At 40.5% G+C, this 7,648-nt stretch overlaps 1 pseudogene; it reads left to right on the forward strand.

Moving 5' to 3' along the window:
* Positions 1 to 5,118: 5,118 nt before the first annotated feature.
* Positions 5,119 to 6,350, forward strand: LOC139339887 (zinc finger BED domain-containing protein 4-like; annotated as a pseudogene).
* The last annotated feature ends 1,298 nt before the right edge of the window (positions 6,351 to 7,648 follow it).

A 7,648-nucleotide genomic window follows, 5' to 3' on the forward strand; every position in this document is an offset into this window, starting at 1 on the left:
TTTTTTGTGTCTAACTGAAACTATTAATATGTTCCATGTTTCTGCCCAAATTCCTTGCTGTATTGCCCAGTTAAATGTCTTTCTTAAAATTAGGATGAGCTGGTCTTTGAATTCTGAATTGAAGAATCCCCTGAGAATACATCACTACAGGAACATTTTCCAGCTTTGAGTATTCTTACTGCTTCCTTTACACCTTCCTCTGATAAAGGTTGGATAAGGTCTATATTTTGCTCATCTGTAACTTTGGTACTTTGAGACTTGCTATGTGTTCTGCAATATAATGAATAGGGAGACTATTCAGCTTTCGTAGCATTCAGACCATTATCAGAATATTTGTGTTTGGTAAATATCAGACATTTCCACCATTTCCTTAAATCAGTTATGTAAGTCAGGGTGTTGCATGTTTGGTTTCCTGTGTTTTTGGACTTTTACTTTGTTTTTCCCTTGGACCTTGAGTATTTTTGGATTGTTTAGCTCTGTCCTCTTTTCACTGGATTTTGTTTGGCTTATGGAGTGATTACTTTTGGTTTTGATCCTCACCTGCCTCCCCTTCTGTAAATCTTTGTTAGTTGCCATTTTATTTTAATACATTTGTCGAATTGCACTAGCTCTACCTTTTGTTTGGTCTCCATTCTGGCTCCTCCATTTAATAATGACAGCAGTACGAACTAGCCAACATGCACCCACGAGACATAAATTTCTGCTTGGAGGAGGCAAAAGACTTTGCATCCTCTATGGACTACTTGTTCACTTGTGTGAACGAGGCTTTAGACCCTAGGATAGGCTAGAGCCATAATCTCCTTAGACCCCATCATTTATTCTAAGCACTGATTTTGGGAAATTCCAGGTGTGTGGAAAGCTTAAGGGGAATTGATTGTCTTCAAGCCAGGCTGGAGAATCTGAATCCCTCCAATGCCTCCTATTCTGCTCCAAGCATGGGATCTGTCAGCCCTCCTTCAGTCCCAGGTTGCCAGCTATCAGCTTAAGCCTCAGCTCCAGCTCCCCAGCCATCTAGCCTGCGGCCTGCTAGCCTCCCTTCAGCTCCAGCCCCTGGGTCAGCTGGTCACTGGCTTGCTAGCCTCCTGCCAGCTCCAGCCCAAGTTGGCAAGCCACCGGCCTGTTCACCTCCTGCCAGCTGCAGCCCTTCAGTCAGTTAGCCAACAGCCTCCATGCTTCCAGCCATGTCCCGTTCCTGATTTTGCCCCCTACACTGTAAAACCCGATAAGTTAATTTAACTCAAAAAAATAGTTGAAACAGATTACATCAAAAATTTTAAGTAATACTACTACATTTTTTAAGTTAAAAAACCCTTCTTGATTAAGTAGCTTTTACTAGGTATTTTGTTTTAGTATTACAAATAAATATCAAGTATACCTAACTTAAACATTTGTATTACCTTTAGCATAAAATATTCAAGTTCTCTGTAAGGAATTGTTCAAAAATTAACCATAAAAATGGTTGGAAAATGACAAATGGAGATAAAAACTTCACAAACAGTGCAAGGGCCTGGGGAAATGGCCTAAGGAATTTGAAACTCTCACTTTTAAAAGTGGACAATATGGATAAAATCCTTCGTTATGCAACTTTTCATTGTGATATTGATATACAGTATATCATGAGTCTTTCTTCATGCGTTTGGTTAATCGTAAATTAAATATCTGACTCAGCATTGCATCACATTGATGCTAAAATCATAACAATCCAATATTGCCATAAAACAGTCTGTGCATTACACACAACAGTCACACAAATGCAGATATTAAAGCATTTACCTCAGTATAAGTATTATGGCAAAATATCTGATGGTTGACTCTCATGGTCTACATTATATCACACAACCCTAATCACTCCATATGGTAAAAACGCTTATTCATCAAACAGTCTAAAGTCATACAATGACATCAGAAATGTATATAACCATATTTCAAAAATAGTGCAAGGGCTTAAGGAAATGGCTGGAGGAAACTTTTTTAAAAACTATCACTTCTATGACTGGAGGAACACATGGTATGTAATTTTATCAATACTGTATATCGTGATATAGCCACTTATCGAACATTTCCATAAACAGTTCTGCTCATTGATTTACCAAATGCCCCATAAAGACCTCACCTAACACACCTAGAAATATCAAACACATGGGTACTGCAGTATAAACAGAAAGGCAAATGTTTTTCACACATCCACACAGTACAAACAACTTTAAGGTGAATAGTAATATTTTCAAAACACATCTATAAGATGTTAAAACAAAAGACTCTTTTCATTGCTCTATGGAATGCCCAAATGACAGTAGTGAGTGTGCATATGAAAAATCTTTAGAGTTAAGTAGCTGACAGTCAAACAACTGTCAGCTTTGTTTGTTCACACAGTGACATTACTCCACTGCCAAAATGTCATTTTTAAGACTCAACACCTTGGGCCTCAACTTCCCATCGTCCAGGCCCATCAAGACTTTCTGGGTAAAGTCAAATGTATTGGCCAAGTCTTTTGGGTAACTTAGATGCAGGGCATAAACCAGTGCAAAAAGCATGACAAATGCATCAGCCAATGTGGTGAATTCGATCACGACAATACCCTCAAGCACAACAGCAATCCTCTCTGGGCAGAAGAACATGGCATCTGTTGAATTGGCACCGATTAAGAGGAGCCCAACCGGTATGTCGTTGATATTTGGTTCATCAGACTGCACCACCTATAGACAAGAACAAGGAACTGTCACCACAGACTGCCTAAGCTATCTCCAAAAGTTTCTGAAAAATGCATGTGATTTATCAGAAGACAAAGAGAACCTTCAGAAAAAAATGTATCACATTTCACAAATGTAATTGCTGAACATTAAAAAATTATTATTAAACATTATAACCTTCATGAAGGTAGGATTTATTACAGGACTGTATTAGACTATGTCTAGATGTACCTAATAAAACTGGCAACTGAATATATGTTAACGGTATCACGATTAATTGTATTCCATGATCAACTGTCACATAACTAATTCTAAACAATTACTTTCTCCCATAGTTTCAGAAATCCAGAGTCATCCTCCTGCAGGTATGCAGGGAAAGCATGGAGGACAGCATGTCTGACATGGACGTCAACTTGTTCCTTGAGCACAAGAACATATTTTTGTTTCACTTTGAATGCTAAACAGCATCACCACACAATACGATATATCACAAGAAGAGATGAGGGTTTTGAAAAAGATAAACCAAAATCCACTGTAGTGGCATGATCAAGCACCAAGAAGCGTAACCAACTCACCTGGCGATCATATGTGCTGAAGAGCTGATCCAGAACTTTGGCTATCTTCCCCGTACGTGCAGCTCTCTTCCTGAACAAACAATGAAGACGGGGGACATGTCGGTCCAACTCGGCGCCAGGTTGATGTTTGTAATTCTTTGAAACTCGGCACAAATCTGCACAAATATAAAATGGCTGTTTAAGTCAGAGTAGATTGCATATGTTGCTTTGTAGAAAATAGGAGATATAAACCGCAACAAAACGTGCTACAATATTGACTAGTACTGGCAAAACATTGCCCTTGTACTGTGTCAGATTTGGGTAAAAACATGCAGATACTTATACTACCAAATCAAATGACAAGTTTGATGTAAATCTAAGAAACCCCATCAAAGTTATAACTAATATGCCCACACAAAACAATGACATTTAATACATCTGCTCAAATAGGTGTACTAAGGAAAATATTTTCACCTGTGACTCCATTTTAAGGACAGGCCAGCGTTCAAGGATCTCTCCAACAGGCAGGTCATCATTGATGATCTCATCTCGTCTCGTTTATGTAAAAATGTAATCTGAAAAGTAACTACTAAAGCTATCAAATAAATGTAGTGAGCTCCTTTAGTGAGGTTCCTGTCACCCTCTTTATTGCTTTGCTCTTAATCAGGCTGGATCACATGTACCTGAGAGAGAGAGAACATCCATCCATCCATTATCTATACCGCCTATCCCTTTCGGTGTTGCGGGGGGCTGGAGCCAGCTACAATGGGCGAGAGGCGGGGTACACCCTGAACCGGTCGCCAGCCGATTGCAGGGCCACATGCAAGGACAAACAAACATTCACACTCACACCTACGGACAATTTAGAGTCATCAATTAACCTAATGAGCATGTTTTTGGTCTGTGGGAGGAAGCCGTACCTGGAGAGAACCCACGCATGCACGGGAAGAACATGCAAACTTCACACAGAAAGGCCCCGCCTGACCCGGGGATCGAACCGGCAACCTTCTTGCTGTGAGGCACGCGCACTACCTGCTGCGCCACCGTGCAGCCCAAGAGAGAACATGAGACATCATTAATTAAATGTTATTCATGTACGCTATCATAAGATTATTATGTAGTGCAAGTAGAAAGGAAGTAAGTGGAAGTATAAAGTAGCATCAGATGTAAAAGTAAAGCACAAGTACCTTAAAAAATTATACAGTATTTAAGTAAATGTTTCTTTATACCACTGCATTTAAAGAATTGAAATCAACTTAAGACCATCCAAAGCTGTTTTGCTGTAATAAATGAATATATATTTTCTCTTTTTTAATTCTCACTCTCTCTTTTTGTCTCTCTTTCTCTAAATCCTCATTACAGATGGATGGATCAAAGAAGCGGGTGAAAAGTGCAGTGTGGCAGTACACAGCCAACCCCAGGAAAGGCAGTGTGCAATACCTGCAAAAACAGTGTCAGCATGGGAGGAACAAGTGTAAAAACCTTTAATGCTTCAAACCTGTGGTCCCATCTTTGGATCCATCGCAGTTGTATGCAACTGCACAATCACAGCTGGGGATGACAACAGCAGCTCCATCTCAAGCAGGGACAACAACTTTATCTCGGCCTGGTATACTAGACCTGCTTCAGAAACAAAAAAAGTGTCCAAATTCAAATCAACGATCTAAAGTGATGGACAAACTAATAACAGAAATGATAATCATTGACAACCAGCCATTCATAGTGGTCTGTGTGGTCTGGTTGTTTTGAACACAAAGGCAATGCATGGATCTCACACTGGAGAATATATCAGAAAGACATTCCTGGGCATGCTTGAGGACTTGAAAGTAAGCCAAGACCGTGTAGCACTTGTGCTTTGAGACAGTGGAGCAAATATGGTGAAAGGCATGACGCTTGCTGAACTTCCAGACCTAAGCTGCACAATGCATTCTTTCCAACTCGTGGTGAATGATGGTCTGTCAAGTCAAAGAGCAGTTACAGATATCATTGCAATACTATAGAAGTATGTCACCCATTTCCACCACTCAATTCTTGCCAAGCAGCGTTTGAAGGACATTCAGAAAGACCTTGGCCTGCCACAACACATTCTAATCCAGGCTGTTCCAACAAGGTGGAACTCATCACTCCACATGCTGCAAAGAGCGCTGGAGCAAAAGTGTGCTCTGAACATCTATACAGGTGAACATGGATTTGCATGTCCCACTGCTTACCAGTGGGACATTGTGTGCAACTTGGTTGATACTCTTCTCCCAATTGAGCAAGTGACACTGGAGGTTAGCCACAATGATGCATCAGTGTCCTGCATCATTCCCTGTCTCGCCGTGCTGAAGATGTTGCTCCAAGAAGATCAAGGACCCTCAACACATGGCATCAGAACACTCAGACAGGCCATGATGGAGAGCTTGATGAAACACTTTTCCAAGCTCAAAGATATGAAAACTGTGGTGCTGGCATGTCTCCTGGATCCTCGCTACAAGAACCATGCATTCTCATCTCACACAATACTGTCAAAGGCCAAAGAATGGCTGAAGGAAGATGTTGAGGAGACACAAGAACAGCATGCTGCCAGCGAGGAAGAGCAGGGTGCTTTAGACATGGGTGAGTCTGATGACCAGAGAAACCCCAAAAGGCAACGGACGGAAAAGACATCCTCTCGTATTGAAGATATAGTCAGCTCTCTTCTAGGACCCCACATCGATGAGCCATTGGCCAAGTCCTCCATCGAAGATGAGCTGAACCTGTACCTCAAGGAGCCAGTCATAGACAGGCATAAGGGAGATCCACTACAGTGGTGGAAACACAACGAAGGGCGTTTCCAGCTTCTTCCCTTACAAGCAAGAAAATTTCTCTGTGCACCACCATCTTCTGTGCCAAGTGAGTGAGTCTTTAGCGAAGTTTCTGCACTTTATGAGACGAAGAGAAGCCGCCTAACAGGAGAGCACGCTGTGCAGCTCTGCTTTCTGTACCACAATCTGGTGCTACTGAATTGGGAGTACTAACTCAGACCCAAATTTCAGAACTGTTCAGTTCAGTTTATTTTGTTGATGTTTCAAAAATTCAGGGAGCTATTTTATATATTTATTTATTCATTTGAGTGAGTTTTAAGAAATGCCGCGGGAAGTCCCCTGTACTTTTTGTTTTAAAAATAATTAAACTTAAAGGCATTTCAATTAAGATTTTGTGTTTGTGCTATTTTTACAAAAAGTTAAGGTCTTTTTTTCAGTGTACACATAACAACCAAACACTATACTGTATTCATTCTAATCCCAGGTGTGTTAATCTAAATCTTGACACCAAAATTTTCATTTTTGCTGCAAATGAATATCGGTTCTAAATATCGGCTATCGGTTTTGCTTGATTATATTAATTATTGGTATCGGTATTGGCCCTGAAAAATCCATATCAGTCGTTCTCTAATGGAGACTACACCAGATGCACAATTTCTTTAAGGTGCATCAATATGGCCCATGCTCCATCTCTTTCAGGAACTTTACTTCCTACCATAAGTGGTAATAACCTCAGCAGAGTGGAATTTTCATGCCTATTCCCACCAATGCTTAGTTTGGTTGCAAAATTCTTTGGGATTAGTTGTGGTTTATCAAGTCTATCAGAGTGCTAATATGGAAATGTGTGAATTTTTGTGTTCAGATATTCAAAATGCTTCAGATGAAAAGTGAAATACTTCAGATGTATCATCTCATGGATGCACAAGGCTAACTCAACTGGCACAATTCCCTCCAACAGGTTGTGAAGTATATCAGGTGGGACACCAGTAATGGGATGAAAATGCTGCAATGCCTTGCTGACAGCACACTCGCCTGTAACACCAAAGTGAGTTGCATTTTCTCTTTGCACAACATTTTGTACATGACAGTCATGGCAGGCCTTTGTTCTCATGCTAAATTCTCCTTCAGAAACTTCAGTGGATTGTATCTGGTCTGCACTACAGCAATAGAATCTGCAGACATACAGTAGTGTGCTTGGAAACACTTGGACGAAAATACCATCCTGCTCAAGAGTGTGCAAGTCTTTCAACAGAGGTGAAAGAACACTTTGATAACCACACCTCTGCAGATCAGGTGCATAGCAGAGCTAGCTGTATGACACACAGACTGGACCTACTTACTGGGTACATTGGCAAGCAACCAGTATACTGCACAAAGCTTGTGGATCTTTCTAGCTGTGCCTAAAGGATTAGGTAGTTCAATGTCATCCACATACAAATTGAGTGACAATTTCAGCTCTCCTGCTTCTGACAATAACTGATTATTATCCATCTTCATGGGACATGTACATTGGTGATGGTGATGGTTTGGCTTCTTGAATCTTGTCAAGAAGATCCGCACCTTCTGAAGTAGCATTGACAAAAACATTACTTTTCATGATAGCTTCCACTAATTCATG

This window comes from Chaetodon trifascialis, chromosome 1 (genome assembly GCF_039877785.1).
Source record: "Chaetodon trifascialis isolate fChaTrf1 chromosome 1, fChaTrf1.hap1, whole genome shotgun sequence".
Taxonomy (NCBI): domain Eukaryota; kingdom Metazoa; phylum Chordata; class Actinopteri; order Chaetodontiformes; family Chaetodontidae; genus Chaetodon; species Chaetodon trifascialis.